Genomic DNA, 23,977 nt, shown 5'->3' on the forward strand with positions numbered 1-23,977 from the left:
ATAGAACAAAGATGATTAAGGGAAAATGCAAGAGAGGTGCTCAAGGCGTTGAAGAATTTTATAAATCACTTGGCTGAAATATTACATCTATGGTGCAAGCAACATAATCTAGGAAGCATGTCAAGGCCTTTTTGAGCCAAACGTGATGGCAGCATGGCAGGTTGACAGTGTTCACCCCTTCCCTTCTATCTCAGAAGCATATAGAAATTTATCAGTTAAAGTCATAGAGTTGTTCATTATAGAGGCCAGCCCTGCATTGTTTTGATGACAGTCACAGAAGCATTGGGATATTCAGCATAGAAACAGCCCCTTCAGCCCTCTGTGTCCACTACAACTATTATATATAAATACTGCTTACTAAAACCTCATTTTGTCTGTATCTTCCTATGTCTTGATGATTCGTGCTTGTCTTCATGTTACCTAAATATTGTGAGAATATATGCTTCCACTACCTGTTCAACCAAAACATTCCAGATCCCAACTAATTAACTTTCAATTCCCCTTTAAAACTCCTTCCTTTCACCTTAAACCTACCTACTGTTGTTTTGATACCCTTAAAATGTTGAAAATGTATGATTACCTTCCCTATCTAGGCCTCTTATAATTTTAAATACTTCTCTCAGGTAACTCCTCACAAAGTACTGGAGGAACTCCACAGGTCAGGCAGCATCTAGGGAGAAGAATAGAGAGCTGATAAAGCATCTGGGCCCATAGAGTTGTCTCTTTATTCCTCTCCATAGATGCTGTCTGACCTGATGTGTTCCTTCAGCATTTTGTGTGTGTTCCTCTGGATTTGTAACATCTGCCAGATCTTTTGTGTTTAAGATAACCTCTCAGCCTTCTTTGTTCCAGGGAAACAAGTTCAGCCTATGAAATCTCTCCCTATAACTAAAGCCCTGGTGAACCTCTTCCGTACTCTCCCTAGCACAGCCACTCCCTTTCTATAGCACTGTGACCTGGACCAGCACACAATACTGCAAGCACAGACTAATCACAAACAAGAGAAAATCAGCAGATGCTAGAAATCCAAGCAACACACAAAATGCAGTCCTGTCAAAGGGTTTCGACCCAAAATGTCGATTGTAATTTTTTTCCTAGATGCTGCCTGACCTGCTGAGTTCCTCCAGCATTTTGGGTGAAGTGCAGACTAACTAGTGTTTGTAAAGTTGGAATATGAATTCCAACTTCTATATGCTATTGTAGGTCCCAACAAATAAAGGCATGATTATTATATCCCTTCTTCACCATCCTCTCTACCTGTGCTGCCACTTTCTGGAAAGTGGGAACTTGAACCCCAAGATCTGTCTATTCGTCGACATTCTTTAGCAACCTACCTCTGGCCGGTATTCCACTAGTTTACTTCCCAAACCCAAGCTATCCAATCTCTCCTTTCAACTGCAGTGCGCCAATGTAGTGCAACATCATGGTGAATCTCTGCTGCACCTTCACCAGTTATGTCCTTATGATAGTTTAAGTGCCCCTAAGAAACCAAACGTAATCTTGAATGAGCCTCTATGCAGTAATGAGGGGGTGCTGCACTGTGATAGTAGCTTCTTTGAGATTAAACCAAGGTCTTTGCTGCAATTTCAGTTGGATATTAATAATTCCATGGGTCTGTTTTGAAGAAAAAATAGTAAGTTCTTCCCAATATTCTAGATAATATTGATTCTTCAACTATCAAAACTGTAACCATTTACTTCATTCCTTTCTCAGAGAGTTGGCAAATCAACTGGCTGTTTACAGTGACTTCAAAGCTTTTAAAATTCCCTATAATATACTTTGGAATATTATTTTTATTACTAAATCTATGAAAGGTATAGGTCACCCTTTCTCTATGTGGGACCATTATATTAGAATTGTGATTCCTTTCTCCCTTTGCTCTGTAGGATGGCTAATCATGCAGCCCCCACACTGCAAGACATCCTGGAATTGTTACCAATACCTTGGTAATTCCTAATCACCTTACTTCCTGTCTACCCTCTATGATTCAACACCAAATTGTTACCTTCTTGTGAGGAACTAGGCTGGTGCCATTTCCCAAGAAGTCAAGGACTGACCTCTGTTGCCAAGTGAAGCAAATTAAATGGTGCATGCTTCAAACCAAATCTACCATGGACGACTCCAAGTCTGGGTGCAAAAAGAGGAGGGTTGGGCATGGGTCTTGCAACGCATCCCGTTAAAGCCCAGTACTAGAGAAACAGCAACAGAATTTCTAAAGACCTCACCCCTGAGAGGGGAAAGACCATTGAAGATGTGCTACACCTGGGGACAACTTGAAAGGCTGGCCCAGGGCTGACGATTCTGGTGAGCAGTTATCAGTGGCCTATGCCCCAGTAGGGGTGATGGGCTTCTGGGCTTAAGAAGAAACGTAAAATACAACAAACCCAGCACACAATGACTTTGCCTTTCTGCTCTAACTGTTTATTTATAACGATTAGTTCAAACAACTCAAAGGTTCGCTATAGAACAAAAAAAATCACTAACCCTTTGGCTAGACAACTTCTTTAGCAGATTCACAACATCCAACACTCATTTAGTCTTTTCAGGTATTACTCAGGGTGAACTGGCTGGGGTTCGATATAGCAAGTTCCTCTTTGAGAGAGAGAAACTTGGGGTCTTCTACTAGAGTTATTGGTCTCCAGAGTTATTGCTATCAATCATTTCATGAGAATCCTTTCTTTGTAAACTTTTCAGACATTGTTTTAGTTTTATAGCCAACCATATGGTTATAGGTCATCTCTTTTTCGATAATATACCTGATGTTTGATGCTTCCAAATTCTTGCTGGTTGCCATAATCTCCTTAGCCATCTGGTTTGCAATGATCAGAGTTTAGACTTGCATAATACCCTCTCTGCTTCACAGTATCTCAACATTGTCTGTGTCTCTGCATATCAGGAATTATGGGGGTGGGGTAGAACACAGCATTTTAAAATTGCCTCTGTTTATAAAGTTACTGTGTGTTATGTTGCCAGACTGACACTAATCAAATTTTCATGTCAGTATGGCTCCACTTTATATCATCCCTTCAACTTCATATGAAGCAAGTCTCTTGTTTTCAATTCTTCCATTTTAATTTTTTTTCCTCCTCTCATTGGCTGTCTACACTTCTCTCAGCAATATGGGTGAATGAAGTGAGGTTAGATTCAGTTTACCTGCTGCTCACTCGGGCTGATTCTTGTCCTTAAGAGCTACACTAAGGAAACTTTTGTAATATAGATATGGATTAAAGTTGACCCCGGTTGCCTGAAATAATTCTCATAATGTGGACCATACATCCTCATTATTAAAAAGATCAAGAACCGCAAAATGGATTGTGTGCCTAAAGATGAAGGGTAATTTTCATAGATCTTGGGCAGGCAAATGTGCATTTCATGGTTATCCAGGATAGTGGCCCACTCCCTCTTCCTCCCAGAGGTCAACATGCAGTTACAAGAACATCATTGACAACCTGTTGTGGTATTTCACCAGGCAGACCACACCAAAAAATTGTGGTGAGCTTGCTGCCAGGCCCAGCCCAACTAAAAGGCATATTGAAGCCAGTAAAAGCCAAAGAAGATGTTTCGGAAGTCCTTGTGGAACCAAGAGGAACAGAATAAACAGAAAAAGAATCTCAGGGTTCTATGTGGTGACATGTATGTACTCTAATAATAGATTTTACTTTGAACTTTAAAAGAAGCAATATTATTCAGTAAAGCAGGAAACATAGTGGCTGATTCAGGCATAGAAAGCTCCCACACACAGCAGTGATCATGTCAAATTGATCTGACTTTCGTTGCGAGATAAATATTAGCCAGGGCACAGGAGAGAACTCCACAGCATTTCTTTAAAATAATGTTAATGGACAGATTAGGCCTCCTTAGTCATAAGGAAAAAAATAATCAGATGGTCCCAAGATCCAGTTTATGTCCTTCTGTAGTCATTTTGACCTTTAAGTCTTTGCTCATAGGCTGTGAGAGTAAGTCATTTTTCTAGTAGAGCTGTTGAACTGAGATTTGTCATACAGAAATAACCAGTGTTCCAATTAGTTCTTCAAACCTAAAAGAAGACACTGCATTTCAATTCAAAGTTTCAAAGAACCTTAATCATGAATAATTTACCATATATCTGCAAAGAAAAACATCATATCTGGTAAGATGGCAGCATGTACAGATGCAGTGCTCTCTCTGGGTCCAATCAAACGTGGAATTGCATCTTTTATCTCAGTCACAAGACACCGCTGCTTATAAAGAACATCAAGTACTGCAGGTCTACCTCACTACTGAGTTGGTGGATAATGGTGCAGTTGAACTTTGTTGCAGTCTGCTTCATCCACATGGGGAAGAAAGCATCAGAGTTGATGCACTGTGGTGCCTACGGATTGTCCAGGTGGCTGTCTTGGACATCTCTGCTGTTGTTGTAAGACTCTGTTGGACACTGGTAATATAGAATACTATGAGTCTGATTCACTGGTTCTCTGATGAGAACAACAGTGGGAGAGCTGCATGGCCTCTCTTGTGGCATGGACCAACCAGGCCATTGAAGAAGGAGGTTCTGGAGCTGGCTGTGTGCCATTGCATTCTGTGTTGGTGCTGCTCTCCAGTTTCGCTCGGTGGAAGGCAAACTGGATTGCGTTCATCCGCGGCTGCATTGTGTGATAAGAGGAACCGCTGCAGGCCATTCTTGCAGAGATGTTGTTCCAGGGCAACATCCATGCACCATCAATCTGCAGGCCATGACACTCAGGCACTTGGGCTATATTTTTTCTAGGTTGTCCTAAAAAATTGTCCTCTCGTAATTATATGCGCTATATGTGCTGTGTGTCACGTACGATAGTTAGTTCTGTGTTTGCACCTTTGCCCCAGAGGATCGCAGTTTCGTTTGGCTCTATTCATGTATGTGAATGAATCACTATTAAACCTGAAGTTGAACTTGAACGTGATCTCAGCATGTGTCATTCTTTTCGTTTAGAAATGAGGATAAAAGAAGAAAGGCAAGTGCCTAAGTGAAAGCTCCAAGGTTTAAATGTAATGAATAGTGATAAAGTTCAGAGTGGGAATCAGGTGGAAACCAAAATGTCAGGCAATTGGAAGCTCAGAGTTGTCCTTGTTGAATAAGTGCAGAAACTCTGTCAAGTATTCGGTTTCTCCAGCGCAGGAAAGACAGCATTGAAAGAAAGGAAAGTCTATCCTGCTTCACTTGGAAGGAGTACTTTGGTGACCGAATGGTGGGAAGCGAAGAGTTAAAATGCTGCGTATGAATCTCCTGCAGCTGCACAGATAGACCAAAGAAGATTGACCAGTGGAGGTGGAAGTCCGTATGAGGCATCTGTGTGGAATGTCTCTTAATGGAGCAGGCAGAAAGAAATGGAGGGACAGGGAGGATGGAATAGAGTCAAAAGGGTATCTGAAGGCTGGGAGCCACAGTATGAGACTGGCTGAACAAGGACTTTGGGTGAGAGCTGGGTTTAAATAGGCTGCAGATGATGAGTTGGAAGTGAGTGGCGGGTGACTCCCATCACAAAAAAAACATAAATTAAACATGTTATACACAATTTTACAAGAAAGAGCACAATTGGAACAAAACATTGCTTGAGGGAGGACAAATCTCAGACTTGTATTCTGTTTTCATACTTTGATAATGAATGTACTTTGAAAAGAAAAACATGAAGTCAATTTTAATGCAAAGTGATCAAAGTGATAAAGAGTTGCTATACTGAGTTAATGATTAGGATTGTGTAGGTTGGTTCAAGAAATGAGCGGTTGAAAGGAAGCAGCTGCTCTTGAACTTGCTGGCGTGGACGGTGGCAGCTGTGAGAAGGTGGCTTGGTCTGAATGCCAGGATCTTTGTTGGTGGATGTTGCCTTCTTCAGGCAGTAGATATTACCAACGATATGGAAGGATGTGCCCATGGTGTGTTTGCTACAGTCTGTGGTGTCTTATACCCTCTGCATTTGAATTGCTGTATCAAACCATGGTGCAACCTGTTGGGATACTTTAAACAGTATATCTATAGCAACAAGGTCCTGCTAGAAGGAGAAGAATGATTTTTCATCAGAACAACTCAAGACTTTTCCAATGGGACGTGATGAAACAGTCCCTGATCCTGAAGGGAATGTAATTCACTTTGTTAAGTAATGCTTTTCTGTCTATGTTTTGGCTTCAGACAGGAGAATTAATTCAAAATCCTTTTCACCTCATTTAATGGATAGCTAAGGTCATGGTGTTGCAGTTAATTCTCTGGTTGTATTAATTCTGGGTCCTTCCGCCTGCTTTCAACTTATGGTTACCATTTCTGACTCTATGCCTGAAGGGTTCCTGCTCCCTGCATTTTAGGTTCAGGTTTACTGTCATGGGCGGACATACCCAGGGTATAAGAATGATTAAAGTTAGCTGTTGCTGCAGCGCAGTACATTGCAAACATAAATCACATAAAACTTGCATTGACATAAATTATACACATCTTACACAACAAAATACACAAAAATGAGTGCAAATAGAGGGAAGTTCAAGAATCTGATGGCAGTGGGGAAGAAGCTATTGTTGAGCATTGAGCTGTGGGTCTTCAGGCTTGTATACCTCTTGCCTTTCAGCCTTGGATGGCAGCCCACCTAGGGGAAGGAAAACTCTGATTTTAAACCTTTGCTGCCTTGTGGCCATGATCACCTATAAGACAGGCTTCAGGAGTAAACCTTGAGAAAGAAATCCGGAGCGGGGGTCCCTAAAGCAGTTTGACATTGTTTACAACTTCACTCTGGCAGCCTCTGCGATGACACTGGTCTCAAGCTGTATCAATGCTTGCCCTGCCCTTGGACTACACTCGTGACATGGAGAGGGGGAACCCGCTGCATGGGCAACAGCCGGTTCTTCAAATCTTCCCGCCCAGGTTTGCACCCTGGAGAGGACACAAACCCATGATCCCCTGGGATTGACAGCTGCCTCCTGCCTGATGACAGCAACAGGAAGAGGGCACGACCTGGATTGTGGATATCACCTTCCTGAGAAATTGCCTCTCGTTGATTTCTTCAGTGGATCCGTGATGGGACAGGTAGTGTCCACTATTCTCTGTAACCTTTTTCTTTGCTGTTTATTAGATTTCCCATACCATATGCATTCACGGAATGTAATTCCCCACCTCCCACTGGTAACCCCGTGCTGCTTCACCTTTCCAGCTGAATTAGAATACAAACAGACTCCTTGTTTGGCAACTGTACGACCAACCTTTCCCTTTACATTTTATAAAGATCAAGGGACAATGTTCAAAATGAGGCATAAAAAGCACATTCTGTAAAATGTCACTGTGATTTTTTCCTCTCTGGATTTCATGCAGCTGAACCTTTGAGTTTAATCTCTGCCCAATGGCAGGACAATGACAGAACCTGGAAATCCTATTAGTACAGAGAGACACATAGCACTGAAACAGGCTCTTCAGTCCACACCAAGTATCCAGCAGCCATTTTAATCCTATTCATTTCCCCACTTTGCCACTACCCCTAAACGCCACCGCTTGCCAGCACGTGAGGGGCATTTACATCAGCCAATTAGGCTACCAGCTCACTAGCTTTTACGTGGTGTGGGGAATCCAGAGCACCCAGGTAAAACTCACATATATTGGAAAGAACATGCAAATTCCACACAGACGGTACCAAAGATCAGGACTAAAGCCAGACATTGGGACTGTGAAATAGAGTCTCTACTTTCTGATGAAGGGTCATTCATTGTATGCTCTGATGAAGGGTCTTGGCTCAAAATGTTGATTGTTTATTCCCCTCCATAGATGCTGCCTGACTTGCGGAGTTCCTCCGAAATTTTGTGTGCATTGCTCAACGCTTCCAACATCTGCAGAATCTCTTGCGTTTAGGCTCTACGTTCTGTACTGCCCTGATTCACTGACTGTGGAGAAACCGGAATATCTTTTCTTTTAAGTAGAGAAGAGCAAGAGACAGTTAGTACATCTGCTGAGAATTGTGAAGGGATTTGATAGAGCAGATGGGGGAGAAAGATGCCCATTATTTATTGGGATACAGCGCAGAATAGACCCTCCTGGCCTTTTGAGCTACGGCACCTATCCACTCCTAATCTAACTCTAGCCTAATCACTGGACAATTCACAGTGACCAATTAACTTACTAAATTATATATTTTGGAGTGTAGGAGGAAACTGGAGCACCTAGAGGAAACCCACCCAGTCACTGGGAGAACATACAAACTCCTTACCGACAGTGGGGTGAATTGTACCTGGGACTGTAAAGCGTTGTGCTAACCTGGGCCAGCCTCTGGAGGAGGCTTGATGGGTGCTCATGATGAATATTTGGAACCTGGAGGCTGTACAATGATGGATAACTGACCTCTAGCTGCTCAGGACCTGAGAAGGGACAGTGTCTGTCCTAACAGGTGTACTGATTTATCTGTGCTGCAGCCAAAAAGGCAGCAGTGCATGGGACAGATGGACATGCACTATGGAAACATTCAAAGAGCATGTTGAGATTTATGTGGTTTATGTCATGATCAAATGCATAAACATTGATTGGAATAATGATGGATTGAGATCGAGTTTCAGACAATAGGAAGGGGAATTCTCTAACAGAATGGGTGTTTTGGATGTGTTTACTGAAATCACATTGGTATCAAACATCCTTTCACCGCCTGGCCAGAAACAGGCTTCAGACTGGAGTGAAGAGCTGAGCAGTGACAAGCCGCCCTCTGTTCCAGCTTGAAGATGGAGACTGTAGATTGCTACAGTATGGAAATGCTGGGCCAGCCACGTTGCACCATGATCTCCTACGTGTGAGACCTGCTGTACTGTCGGGGAGCGAAGGCCAAATGATCTACCATCGGTGATGGTGACTTTCAAATGAGATGTTAAAGCAAAGCACCATTTTACTTGTCAGGATGAGAGAAATGATTCAATGGTACCTTTTGGACTAACCAATTTTTTTTCCTCAATCGATGTCACTAAAAACAGATTATCTGGGCAATAACTTATTGCCTCTTGTGAGGCCTTGGTGTATAAAAATGGTCCCTTTTCTATCAATACTAACATTTACCTTTTAAAAGTATTTTTAATATACTTAAGTGCTAAAATACAAGGTTGCCTTTCTTTGAAAGCATTGCTTTCAGCTTCAGGGCTAATGGGATCACACTCTGGACTTCAAAGGGTTAACCCTAACAAGCTTTATTTGATTTCAACTAGACATATTGCTTGGTAATCTCAAAGGGCCATCTGAAGACAATTGTGTGCTGTATAATTGAGTTAAAGAGGCCATGTATGTGTAGTAATGTAATTTCACCAGAGTAATTCAACCTGGCATTTGGAGTCTTGACTGTGGGTTTGGTCAAAGGAAGATGACATCACCGTCACGTTGCTGATCAGTTCAAGTGCACAAATGTAAAGTGAAATATAATGGCGCCTGTGACTCAGGCTTGTTAACAAGAGAGCCTGTCTGCTTTATCTCAGTGATGTTGGACACGTCATTAATGATTGTCCGAAGGAGAGAAGTCACCTCGGAAAGAACAGCGGTTCTGGAGCTCACAACAGGAAGAGTAGTGGAAGGAGAAGCTATCAGCCCCTAAAAAAAAATCCCAGTCAGAGATATCACAGGGGAGCTATCATTGAGGGGTTTGAGATCAGGATGTGAAAGATCATTGGATGAGAGGAAGTTGGCCTTCATTGCAAGATACTTTGAGTACAGGAGCTGTCTGGCAAAAGTTGAACAGGGCTGGAGTGAGAACCCCAGCTGGAGTTGTGTGTGCAGTAGTAATCTAATCTGATGTTGTCATAGAAAGGGTGCACCAGAAGTTTATTTAATAGACTGCAGAGCTGGTAGGACTTGTGTATAAGGAGAGAGAGGGTTTGGTCCTATATTCTATATTCTGCATTGCAACATTATATTTGGCATTTGAAACACTATATCTGCATCTATAACAGGATATATTGCATCAGTATTCTGCATTTGTAGCTCTGTAATCTGCATTCTGCATTTTGTTAATGTTTTTCAATTGCACTGCCTCAGTGTATTGATGTTGTAAAATGATCTGTATCAATAGCATGCAAAGCAAAGTTTCTCACTGTACCTCAGTACATGTGACAATAATAAGCCAATTACCAATTAGTCATAGAAGTTTAGAAGAAGGACAAGGAATCTCGTATGACTCTAACAACTGTCATAATTCCTGTGGGCCAGTGCACCTGTATTTGTTAATTGTTGTCTTATCTAGAATTGTTAAGTCCTTGTGCTTTCTGTTTAATCTTGTCAAGTTTATTTTGACTGGCATGGGCTGTCAATATACTATGATTACTTAAAGGGGACTCCTGATTAGCACTGATTGTGGGGTCTTTGTGTGTTTCGAGAATGATTCGTCCTGCGCCTACACTCGGTGAGACACCAATATTCTGTTGGAATTCCTTTGAATAACCTCTTGTTTCTGTCTCAACATGGGAATCTGTCGTTCCTCCACACCTGGGTTCAGTCATCTGTCAGTGCACACTATGACACATGTAATGCCTTAGTTAAGATTCCTACTGCTATGCTGTAAGGTATTTTTATTTTAGCAGTTTTCTGTAAAAGCTGTGTGTCCTGTTAGTAAGAGTGTTTTGGCTTCGGCCAAAGATAAGGAGTCATTTTGTCCAACTTTGGAATGTTGTGTCAGCCAATTAGGTTTGCCATGGTAACGTGTTGTAACTTTTTGCCCAGTGGAATGCCATTGAAGATTTAAAAGAGCTGGGTGGGATCTAAAATCTGGAGGACAGTAGTCTGCTTTGGAGCTCTTTTGTCAGGAGCTGCGGAGCGGAGCATAAGGGAAGATGCTCGGAGGATCCCACTCCAAGTGGAGCCCCTATTGTAAGGAGTTCTTAGTGTAGGTGAATGGTTCAAAGGAGGAAGTGCCAGTACTCCTGAATTAGCCAGTTCATTAGAAATGGTCTTTGAAGGAAATTCAAACTGTGACTGGTGTCCTTCACGCAGAACATAGGTTCAGTGTGCGAGTAATCAGAGTGAAGCATCCTGACTACTCCAGGAATGAGCTCCAATGTTAATGTGCAGATTTTGACAGGTTTTTCTTTCATTTTGTTAACTGGTTGTTAAAGTTGAAATATTGGTAAATATTCTTCCTTTGTAATTTTATTCCAGTGTACAATCCGTTACTTTTCTGGCAAACAACATCTTTACATGGGGCAGTATTTACACAGCATTCTCTACAATTCACATCCCTCCCTGGAACATTCCAATTTTCCTGTTTGGTTGAACTCAAATCATACCAACCCTAGACATGTGTTGCTTATGGAAGGTGGCCTTCTCACCAGTAATCCACATGGCTGTTGTCAGAGTTAGCTAACCAGCCAACTTCGTATATGAGTCCTGGTTGAGAGGGTTACAGGATCAACATTAGACAGAATTGATACAGGATAGATGTTCCCATTAGATGGGGAGTCCAAAACCAAGGTCATAGCCTCAAGATATGTGAAATGCCATTTAGTTTTATGAGAAATGTATTCACCCAAAGGGTAGTGAACTTATGAATTGCCTACTACAAAAGGTGATAAAGGCCCAGTTATTAAATACATGTAGGTGGAAATTGATATACTGTATTTCTTAATGCTAAAGGGATAATGAGAGATGGGGAGCAACCAGGAACGGGGTCCTCAGGTGAAAGACCAGTTATGATCATCTTGTTCCTGCTCTGATTTTCTGTAACACAAGAGATTCTGCAGATGCTGGAAACACACACACACAAAGTGCTTGAGAAAATTAGCAAGCCAGGCAGGATCCACAGAGGGGACCAACAGTTGCCACCTCAGGCCAAGACCCTTTAACAGGACTGGAAAGGAAGGGAGAAGATACCAGTCTTCTCTTCCCAACTTTAATTCTGTCTCCCTCTCTTTCTTCCAGTCCTGATCAAGGGACTCAGCCTGAGATGCCAACTGTTCCTTTCCAATGATGCTGCCTGGCTTGCTGAATTCCTCTTGCATTTGGTTTGTGTTGTCCCTATTTTCTATAATTTTATTATGTGAAAAAAGATTGCCAGGGTCTGGAGAGAACATGAGGTAGATATTATGAAAAAGAAATCACAGCAGAAGAAATCGATGGAATGCAGGAAGAGATCAATGTGAGACAGCGAAAGATTGTGGCAGGTGAGATTCCGGTGGGAATAAGTTCAAGGACAGAGAGAGAAAATGGAGGGCTAGTGAGGAGATCACAGTGGAAAGACTGCAAAGGGTGCTGGGAAATTACTGGCACTGGGGCAGAGAGCTGGGTGAGGAGGGGAATGGGTTCCTGGTGAGAAGAGGACTCTGGTGCCTACTAGCCTCCAAGTAAAATCTTTATTTAAACATTAATTACCAAAATTACTTAATTACCTCCTAGGTTTTAACAAAATAGCCCATAGAACTTTACAGCACAGGAACATGCCCATTAGCTCACAAATCTGAGCCAAACTAATTAAGAAACTGACGCCTAGTCTATTCTGCGTGCACAAGAATCTGAATCAGAATCAGTTTTAATATCATTAACACTTGTTGTAATATTTATTATTTTGTGACAGCAGTACACAGCAATACATAGAAAAAGCTATAAATTACAATAAGAAATATATAAAAAATGTAATTAAGTAATTACTGCAAAATGAGAGAGAAAAAATAGTGAGGTGGTGTACCTGGTGTTACTGCCCTTTCAGAAATCTAATAGTGGAGGGGATGAAGCTGTTCCTAAAACATTGAGTGTGTGTTTTCAGGTTTCTGTACCTCCTCCTTGATGGTAGCATTTAGAAGTGGACATGTCCTGGGTGATGGGGGTCCTTAATAATGGATGCCACCTTTCTGAGGCATCACGTTTTGATGATGTCCTTGTTTCTGGGGAGGCTACATAACAAATCTGCTCAAGCTCCTAATGAAGTATAGCCACTGCTATGTCTTCAATATGTTGGGCCCAGGATAGATCTTCAGAGATGTTGACTTGAAACAGCTGACCCCTTCTACTGCTGATCCCTCATTGAGGACTGGTCTGTGTCCCCTCAACTTCCTCAAGTCCACAATCAATTCCTTGGTTTTACTGATATTGAGTGCAAGGTTGTTGCTGTGACACCACTCAATCAGCTCATCTATCTCATTCCTGTATACCTCATCACCATCTGAGATTCTGCCAACAATAGTTGTGTTATCAGCAAATTTATAGGTGGTGTTTGAGCTGTGCCTAGTTGCACAGTCAAGGGTGTAGAGCAGTAGGCTTAGCATGCACCTTTGAAGTGCACTGGTGTTGATTGTCAATGATGAGGAGTGTTATTTCTGATCCACACCAACTGCGGTCTCCTTATGAGGAAGTCAAGATTCAAGTGGCAGAGAGAGGTACAGAGGCCCAGAGTTTGGAGCTTTTTAATTAACTCTGAGCATATGATGCTGCTGAACATTTAAGCTGTAATCAATAAACGGCAGCTTGATGTAGATGTTGCTGTTGTCCAGGAAGTCCAAGGCCACATGGAGAGCCAATGAGATTGCATCCACTGTACACTTATTGTGGCAATAGGCAAATTGCAGTAGGTCCAGGTCCCTGCTTAGGCAGAAGTTGATTCTGGCCATGACCACCCTCTTAAAGAACACAGTACATGTGAGCACAATTGGGCGATGGTTATCCAGTCTTAGTCCATATCCTTCTATTCTCTACATATTCACGTAGCTGGCTAAGAGCATTTTAACACCTCCACCTTACAGTATTTGCCTCTATTACCTGTCCAGGCATCCACCACTATCTGCATAATAAAAAAATTGGACGTACACCTCCTATGAGTTTCCCCCTCTCACTTTAAATGCATGCCCTCTCCTGTTACATACTTTGACCCCAGAAAAAGATACCAGTTGTCTACTATACCTAAGCTTCTGATAGTTTTATTCTTCTGTTTGGTGTTCCTTCAGCCTTCGCCACTGCATACAAAACAACCGGACTTTACCTAATCTCTCCTTACAGCACCTGCCCTCCAATCCAGGTAGTGTTCTGGCAAAGTTCTTCTGCACTCTCCCAATAGCCTCTACATCCATCCTATAATGGGGAACTGGAAATGACTAAAATCTTCTGTCAGATCTAGACACTGGGAGGAGTTGCCTGTTTAGCCCTCTCAACAAGAGATGGATTTCAACTTGTTGCTGTTCGACCAATCGTGCAGTTGAGCTATGATGGTAGTTTGCAAGCATTCTGAGCCTTCGTATGTGATCAGCATTCAGAGAGTAAGATCTGACTGGCATCTTGTAGCTGCTTACAAGTGCAATCACAAAGCTGCCTGAAGCTACACAGGCAATTTCCATTTTCTCTGCTGGGCCTCTTCTGCTGGAGAGGCGATGATGTCTTCCATCATGCCTTGTTTTGCAAGTATATTTACAAGATAAAATTAAAAAGTAATGAAATTGTAGAGGCAAGGCAATAAAATACAAGGAAAGTAATTTGGTGTTTTTTGGGGCTAAGGAAGAAGGACATAGCCATTGAGGAAAGAGTAGCTGCAGGAAAGGAATTAAACTAACAGCAGTTTGATGAATAGCCAGAGAAGATTTACTTACAGACAAGAGGACATGCATTTAAGTTGAGAGGGAATAAGTTCAAAGGAGATATAGAAAGGGGATTCTTTACACAGACTTCAGGGTTCCTGGAATGCACTGCCAGGGGTGGTGGCAGAGGCAGATATGATGAGGCATTGAACAGGCTCATAGACACATGAATATGTGAGGAATGGAGGGATGTGGACGTGATGGTAGATGGGTTGGCTTAATGGGCTTTTGATTACTAATTTATTCGGCACAACACTGTGGGCCAAAAGACCTGTTTCTGTGCTGTACTGTTCTATTTATCTTCTATGTAGATAGAAAAGAAAATGTTGGTGATCAAGAAATGGCCTTTTCCAGGAGTGCTGTTTGATGGGGGTGAACATTGTCCGGGATACCAGGTGTTCTACTTCATTACTGGTCCCCTGGGGCCTTTAATGCCATATCGAGGGGGAAGACAAGATAGCTTAAGAACCTCTGATGGTGCAGCCTTCCCTTAGTAAAACATAGAACAGCACTGAATAGAGACAGGCCCTTCAGCCCATAATGCGTGTACCAACCGTGATGCTGATTTAAACCGCTCATCTGCCTGCATGTAGTCAATATCCCTCCATTCTCTGCCAATTCGCATGCCTGTCTAAATGTGTCTTAAACATTGCTTCATATCTGCTTCCATCATTTCCACAGGCAGCGGATTCCAGACACCTACCTATCCCTGTGTAAAAATGTTCTCTTAAACCTTTAAACGTTCTCCCTCTCTTTTTAAAAGTTTGTCTGTCAGATCTACATCAGGCTCAGAAGATCCCTCATGGTTGACTAGTTTATTAGTTTATGGAATAATTCTAAGTATTAGTCACTCCCATGCTCAGAGAAACATGAAACAAGAACAATGTTTTTCAAGACTCACACATGGCCATCTGAAAGAGACGCTTAAACACAGAAGACACCCATAGGTACATCTCCTATAAGGAGGCTCCCTGAAGATGAGAGAGGAGGATGATTGATGGACAAGGGTGAAATTAGTGAATGAATTCTGGCCAGGTTTAAGTTGCCACACACTGCTGGTGATAATGAAAGCAGAAATGGGATCATTGACTTTCACAATAGACGCCTGGCGGGAACACAAATATGAGAAAATCTGCACATGCTGGAAATCAAAGCAAGATACACAAAATGCTAGAGGAACTCAACAGGCTAGGCAGCGTCTAGGGAAAGAGTGAACAGTTGACGTTTTGGGCCAAGACCCTTCTGGAAGACTAGAATGGGAACTGGGTGTTTATTTTTCTATGGAAGGGAAGGACGTCACAGCACTTGTGCATCAGCCATGTCTCAGTGAGCTGCACTCTCTACTCAGAGAATTTCGAATTCGTGCCCTACCTCAGAAGGTTCAGTACTCACTCTAGTGAGGAGGGCTTCTTTGCTATATGCCATGTAATTCTTATAGTGAGCTCCATCTGCCCTTTTGACAAGCACAATATTGTACAGCACAGCACAGTATCGGACTTGGGGAATTCTAACCAGGATCCTGGACAACATTCAGGTCTTATAGACTCATGAAGTAATACAGAGTGGAACCAGGCCCTTCGGCCCAACTTGTCTATGCTGACCAAGGCACCCATCTAAGCTAGTCCCATTTTTCTGTGTTTTGCCCTTATCCATTAATCCTCTCCTGTCCATCGACCAGTATCAATGCAAAGGATCATTTACTGAACTGTGAACTCCCTTCAGAAGTTTCCTGACCATTTGTGAATTCCCCACAATGTTCTGTTTTATTACTGTAAGTGGATTGTCTGGTAATTATCACATTGTTGCCTTAGATTTTTGTGTTGCTCAGTGGAGCTGTTCTCCTTTGGATTTACTGTATGCTCCAAGGGACTGAGATGAGAACGATCTGATCACAGGAATGATATAAAAAATTCTATCTTCCCATATAACTGAATTGCAACAGAATTCCGAAGCATGAGGGGTGACCTAATTGAAACCTATCGATTAGTGAAAGGCCTTGATAGGGTGGAGGTGGAGAGGATGTTTCCTGTGGTAGGAAAGTCAAAGACCAGAGGACACAGCCTCAGAATAGAGGAGCCCCCTTTTAGAATGGAGATGAGGAGGAATTTCTTTAGCCAGAGAGTGATGAATCTCTGGAATTCAATGCCATAGGCAGCTGTGGAGGCTAAGTCTTTATGTATATTTAAGGCAGAGATGAATAGATTCTTGATTGGTCAAAGCATGAAGGGATACCGGGAGAGAGGGGTGGGAAAGGCAGGAGATTGGGGCTGAGAGGAAAAATGGGTAAGCCATGACAAAATGTTGGAGCAGACTCAAAATAGTATGAGAAGGCATTATATTTGAAGACTTTGCTAGGAAAAAAGATTGTATCTATATGTTGTCTAATGAAAATAGAGGTATTTGGGGTGTCATAATGTATGTTCCGAGGAAGATTTCAATACAGTAGGTTAAATCTCATTGGAAGGTAAAAAGATTACAAATAGATCGAAATAGGGAAAAGATGGATAGTTCATCTATATTGATTTATTTTGATGAGGTGAAGCTCCCTGATGAAATTAATTTTAGGTATGTTAGTTATAAGGTACGAGCTTATATTCCACCTCCACTTAGATATTTTAAATGTCAGAGATTTGGGCATGTTGCGGCAGTATGTCATGGGAAACAAAGGTGTAGTTAGTGTAGTGTGAAATGTTAAGTATGAAGATTGAAGGGAAACGTAGGATAGAAATGGGGCAAATGTTCAGGGGATATTTGTGTGGAGTTCTGCATAGGTACGTTGCAATGTGACAGGGAAGTTATGGTAGGGTACAGGAACAGTGGTGTACAAAGGCTGTAATAAATCCTGTCAAGAAGAAAAGCTTACAAAAGGTTCAGAGAGCTAGGTAATGTTAGAGATCTAAAAATTATAAGGCTAATAGGAAGGAGCTTAAGAAGGAAATTAGGAGAGCCAGTAGGGGCCATGACAAGGCCTTGGTGGGCAGGATTAAGGAAAACCCCAAGGCATTCTACAAATATGTGAAGAGCAAGAGGATAAGACGTGAAAGAACAGGATTCATATTCTGCATGGAAGTTGGTCACCAGTGGAGTGCCTCAGGGATCTGTTCTGGGACTCTTACTCTTCATGATTTTTATAAATGACCTGGATGAGGAAGTGGAGGGAGATTGCTGAAGTTTGCTGATTACACAAAGGTTGGAGGTGTTATGGATAGTGTAGAGGGCTGTCAGGGGTTACAGTGGGACATTAATAAGATGCAAAACTGGGCTGAGAAGTGGCAGATGGAGTTCAACCTAGGTAAGTGTGAAGTGGTACATTTTGGTAGGTCAAATATGATGGCAGAATATAGTATTAATGGTAAGAGTCTTGGCAGTGTGGAACATCAGAGGGACCTTGGGGTCCAAGTCCATAGAACACTCAAGACAGCTGCGCAGGTTGACTCCGTGGTTAAGAAGGTGTATGGTGTATTGGCCTTCATCAATCATGGAATTGAATTTAGGAGCCGAGAATGTAATGCTGCAGCTATATAGGACCCTGGTCAGACCCCACTTGGAGTACTGTGCTCAGTTCTGGTCGCCTCACTACAGGAAGGATGTAAAAGCCATAGAAAGGGTGCAGAGGAGATTTACAAGGATATTGCCTGGATTGGGGAGCATGCCTTATGAGAATAGGTTGAATGAACTCAGCCTTTTCTCCTTGGAGCGACGGAGGATGAAAGGTGACTTGATAGAGGGGTATAAGATGATGAGAGGCATTGATTGTGTGGATAGTCAGAGGCTTTTTCCCGGGGCTGAAATGGTTGCCACAAGAGGATGCAGGTTTAAGGTGCTGGAGAGTAGGTACAGAGGAGATGTCAGGGGTAAGTTTTTTACTCAGAGAGTGGTGAGTGCGTGGAATGGGCTGCCAGCAACAGTGGTGGAGACGGATACGAGTCCCTTTTTAGAGACTTTTGGATAGGTTAAGTGGAGCTTAGAAAAATAGAGGGCTATAGGTAAGCCTAGTAATTTCTGAGTTAGGGACATGTTCGGCACAACGTTGTGGGCCAAAAGGCCTGTATTGTGCTGTAGGTTTTCTATGTTTCTATTGTGGAGAAGGCATAAAGTTTAACTGCTGTAGTTGTGGAGGAGAACATAGTGCAGGTTATAAAGGATGTGAAGTGCTTAAGAAGGCAGCTGAAATTAAACAGGTTAAAGTACAGTTGGGTGTGTCTTGTGCAGAGGCCTTTCAAAAAGTTAAACCTAATGTTGCATTGGAAGTGATTCCTATCAAAAAGGGCATTAATAGGTAAAAGGCTGCATGGCAGACTGAGGAGTGTGCAGAGGCAATTAGGGAGAGAATTGAGAAATAAGCATTTTAGAAAGTTAAGTATCACCTTAGTGACCTTACTAAGTATAAAAGGGCACAGACCGTGGTGAGGAAAGTGGTGAAGACTGAGAGAAAGCTTTACTGGAGGTCATATTGTTGTAGTAATGGAAGAGATTTGGGGAATGGTTAAGAAAATAGTTTTGGGGGGGGGGGAATTCATAGGGATAATAATATTCCAGTATTGATTGAAGAAGATAAAACAATTGTTACTGAAATAGGGAAGGTTGAGTTACTGGCTAGATCATTTGCTGCAATTCATAATCAAGATATTTTAAATTAAGAGGTTAAACAATTTAGGGATAAGGTTTTAAAAGTATACCCTGATGTGTTGAAAGACAGCTGTAGCAATGATAGTATTAGTGATGTAGAGTTTTCTTTCTGTGAATTTAAGAAGGCTATTAATAGTGCAGTCAGACTTCTCAAGGAAAGGACGATTTATGTTATTGTATGATTAGACATATGACTGACAACTCTCTTGAGACAATATTAAAAATTTTAATCATATTTGTAGGTTATGACACCTTCCTTCCTCATGGACAATGGCAGTACTAGTGCCTATTCCAAAACCTAGGAAAACTCCATCAGACCCTTTTCGTTAATACCAATATTAATGTCTCATTTAATCAGAATCAGAATCAAGTTTATTATCACCAGCATGTGACGTGAAATTTGTTAACTTAGCAGCTGCAGTTCAATGCAATACATAATCTAGCAGAGAAAAAAATTATATAAAACATAATAATAAATAAACAAGTAAATCAATTACAGAAATTAAATAGATTTTTAAAAAATATGTAAAAACAGAAATACTGTATATTAAAAATATGAGGTCATGTCCAAAGCTTCGAAGTCCATTTAGGAATCAAATGGCAGAAGGGAAGAAGCCGTTCCTGAATTGCTGAGTGTGTGCCTTCAGGCTTCTGTTTCTCCTACCTGATGGTAACAGTGAGAAAAGTGCATGCCCTGGGTGCTGGAGGTCTTTAATAATGGATGCTGCCTTTCTGAGACACCACTTCCTAAAGATCTCCTGGGTACTTTGTAGGCTAGCGCCCAAGATGGAGCTGACTAGATTTACAACCTTCTGCAGCTTCTTTCGGTCCTGTGCAGTAGCCCCACCATACCAGATAGTGATGCAGCCTGTCAGAAAGCTCTATACGGTACAACAATAGATGTTTTTGAGCATATTTGTTGACATGCCAAATCGCTTCAAACTCCTAATAAAGTATAGCCACTGTCTTGCCTTCTTTATGACTACATCAATATGTTGGGACCAGGTTAGATCCTCCGAGATCTTGACACTCAGGAACTTGAAGCTGCTCACTCTCTCCACTTCTGATCCCTCTATGTAAACTTATGGAATGTATGGTAATAGAGCATTTGAATTATATTTTGGAAAGAAGAGGTGATATAGCATTTTATCAAAGTGAATTTCAGAAGGGTAGATTGACTGTTTTCAGTTTTATGTTTGGAAGATGCTGTTAGGAAAGCACAGGTAAATAAAGAAGTAATAGCAGCATTTTTATATTGAAAAGGCATATGATACGCTAGGGAAAGAAGGAATTTTGATTAAACTATGGAAATTATGAATGAGGGGAAGATTGTATATGTTTTTTTAGTTTTTTATTTGGACAATCTACTCAGATATGCATGGGCTAGGTATATTCAGGTTTCTATGAGATAGCGAATGGGACTCCACAAGACAGTATTTCTAGCCCTTTATTATTTGATATTACGATATTTTTCTCTGAGATAGATACCAGGGTGGGTAAGTCACTATATGCAGATCATGGAACTTTATGGATTAGAGGTAGGAATTTCAATTTAACTGTATATAGGATGCAGTTAGTGATTAATGAATTTGAACAGTGTGAAAATAGATGGAGATTTAAGCTTTCAGTAGCTAAAACACAAGTTATGTGTTTTACAATGAGGATTAATAGACCTGCATTTGATTTGAAATGATATGCCAAAGTCTTGAAGAAGTGTCTATGGTTAAGAATTCCAGGCACGTGGTTGGATAATAAACTAACATGGAAGCACCATATCAGTAAAATAATTGGTAAATGTAAAGGAGCATTAAATATTCTCAGGTGTCTTTGTGGATATTCTTGGGGTGCTACATGAAAATCTTCATTGATCATTTATATTTGTTTAATTAGATCTGTTCCCGATTATGGCTGTGTGGCTTATGAATCAGTTTCATCGTCAACATTAAAATGTTTGGGTAAGATATAAGCACAGGCTTTAAGATTGTGTTGTGATACAGTAAGATCGTCTCCTGTTTTGAGTTTACTGGTTGAAATGGGACAATTACCCTTACAGTTGTGGAGGCTGAAGTCGCTGTTAACATACTGGATTAACTTGAGGGGGCAAAGAAGTGATCATTCTGTTAAAGTGTGCTGGAGGACTGTTAGGAAGATCACAAGATGAGTGCTTTTAGTTTTGGGTGGCTGGGTTCTTATCATGCTGGGAAGATGGGTTTGCTGGATTATGCAATATGTCCCACTGTAGCTTTCTCAGTAACCCCACCTTTTGTTCCAATGACTTTAGTTTATTTCAGTTTACATGATTTAATAAAGCCTAAGGACTCTGTTATGCCTGAGAGTCTGTTGGTTTAGCCATATGTTAAAAACTATTCTGATATGTTATCCATTTTTACAAATGGATCAAAATATAATTTCACTGGGAATGTTGGTGTGGCTGTTTTTGTGTTTGAATTACACTAAAGAATAAAAACACATCTTAATAACCATTTATCAGTATATACAGCAGAATTGGTAGCTACTTTAGGCTTACAGTGGGTGGAAGGAATTTGGCCTTGCAAAGTTGTAATTTGTTCCAATTCCTTTTTGGTCTTGTTGAGTCTTAAAACAGGCCAAACACAACAGGCCAGGTTTACTGTGGAAGCTCAGCAAACATTATTTCATATGCAAAGTGTCAGTTTACATGTTTTCTTCTGTAATGGAGGCGTTGAAGGGAATGAGTGGGTTAATCGATTAGCTGAAAAAACTGTTAAAGGTTCAACAGTAGATATAGACCTTCCACTCAGCAAATCAGAAGTTAAGGGGTTGGAAGGGATAAGAATTAGAGGCTTATGGCAAGACTTGTGGGATAATGGGCATAAGGGGATACACCTTTACAGAATACATAAAACTGCTGTGATGATGGGAGGAGGGGGTAAAATAAGAGGGGAAGAATTATATTGACTACTATGCTTAAATATTCCTTATATCTTGTTACATATTCTGGGTTGTGTAGGTGTTTTCATCACTATGAGACAGTTGAACACATACTATTACAGTGTGAAGCATATAAGGTTGAAAGACAGCAGATGCAGGCTTCATTACAAATCTTTGCGGGTTCATTGTTTTTATTAAAAAACTTTATTAAGTTCTGGGAGTGATTTTAATTTACAGTATTGTTTTTCTCTACTTAGAATCTATAGGGCTTTTTGGGGTAATATAACTTCCATTTGAAAAAGGAGCAGTAAGGAATTTATTTCACTACTCTCTACACCACGCTCCAGTCCAGTTAGTGGCGGTAACGCACCTTTCAGTTGGACTGCCAGTCACCATTAAAAGTCAAAAGAAGAAGAAGAAAAAGAAGCAAGTACATTGGAGCATTTTTTCAAAATGGAACCCAATAATTAAGTGATGTTAATGAGGAGTTAAGGACACTGATTTCACTTTTAAGACCATTATCAATGGATCAGTCTTTTGAAATTACCTCCTTGGTCTTTGTTCTGAAAGCTACCTTGGGATTCTCTAGTTGTATGAGAGCAGATTCAATATATTAATATATATAAGTGTTAGATAGTTAAGAAGACAATCGTCAACAATACTTATTCTCTCTTAGCCTCTCAGTGACCCATATAACACACACAAAATGCTGGAGGAACAAAAGGCCAGGCAGCATCTATGGAGAAAAGTTCATTCGACGTTTCAGGCCAAGACCCTTCGGCAGGACTGGAGAAAAAAAGATGCAGAGTAGATTTAAAAGGTGGGAGAAGGGAGAGAGAAACACAAGGTGATAGGTGAAACCAGGAAGGAGAAGGGTGAAGTGAAGAGCTGGGAAGTTGATTGGTGAAAGAAATACAGGGCTGGAGAAGGGAGTGTCCGAAAGGGGCAGGTGTAGCACTTGTTCAGCTTGCAAGGATAAGTGCCAGGAGGGAGATCAGTGGGGAGGGATGAATGGACAAGGGAGTCACATAGGAGTGAACCCTGCAGAAAGCAGTAAGTAGGGGGTGGGGTAGGAGGGATCTTGTTGGAGATGGTGGAAGTTCCCGAGAATTACACCTGCTCCTATACCTCCTCTCTCACTACCATTCAGGACCCTAAACAGTCTTTCCAGGTGAGGCAACACTTGCCCTGTGAGTCTGTTGGGATCATATACTGTGCCTGGTGCTCCCAGTGTGGCCTCCTGTGTAGCGGTGAGACCCGATGTAGATTGGGAGACCATTTCGCTGAGCATCTATGCTCCATCTGCCAGATTTAGCGGGTATCTCCCAGTGGCCACCAATTTTAATTCCACTTCCCATTCCCATTCCGATATGTCAATCCATGGCCTCCTCCACTGTTGGTTAGAGGAACATTTTATAATCCGTCTGGGTAGCCTCAAAGCTGTTGGCATGAACATAGATTTCTTGAACTTCTCGTAATACCCTCCTCCACCTTCACCATTCCCCATCCCATTTTCCCTCTCTCACCTTATCTCCTTGCCCGCCTATTGCCTCTCTCTGGTGCTCCTCCCACTTTTCTTTTTTGGCCTTCTGTTCTCTCCTATCAGACTCCCCCTTCAGCCCCGGATATCTTTCACCAATCAACTTCCCATTTCTTTACTTCATCCCTCCCCTTCTCGGTTTCACCTAACACCTTGTGTTTCCGTCCCTTCCTCCACCTTTTAAAATGACTCAGCATCTTTTATTCTCCAGTCTTGCCAAAGAGTATCGGCTGAAACATCAACTGTACTCTTTTCCATGGACGCTGCCTGGCCTGTTGAGTTCTTCCAGCATTTTGTGTGTGTTGCTCGGATTTCCAGCATCTGCAGAGTTTCTCTTGTCAGTGACCCATATATCCTATCTCTGCTTCTCCCATCCCTCTCTAAAATCAACCAATC

General features: G+C 41.6%; 1 protein-coding gene across 1 annotated transcript in view; it reads right to left on the reverse strand.

Moving 5' to 3' along the window:
- tmem121aa (transmembrane protein 121Aa) overlaps positions 1–23,977 on the reverse strand; it is a 136,002-nt gene that overhangs the window by 26,593 nt on the left and 85,432 nt on the right. The window lies entirely within an intron of this gene.

The sequence above is a fragment of the Hypanus sabinus genome, chromosome 2 (genome assembly GCF_030144855.1).
Source record: "Hypanus sabinus isolate sHypSab1 chromosome 2, sHypSab1.hap1, whole genome shotgun sequence".
Classification (NCBI taxonomy): domain Eukaryota; kingdom Metazoa; phylum Chordata; class Chondrichthyes; order Myliobatiformes; family Dasyatidae; genus Hypanus; species Hypanus sabinus.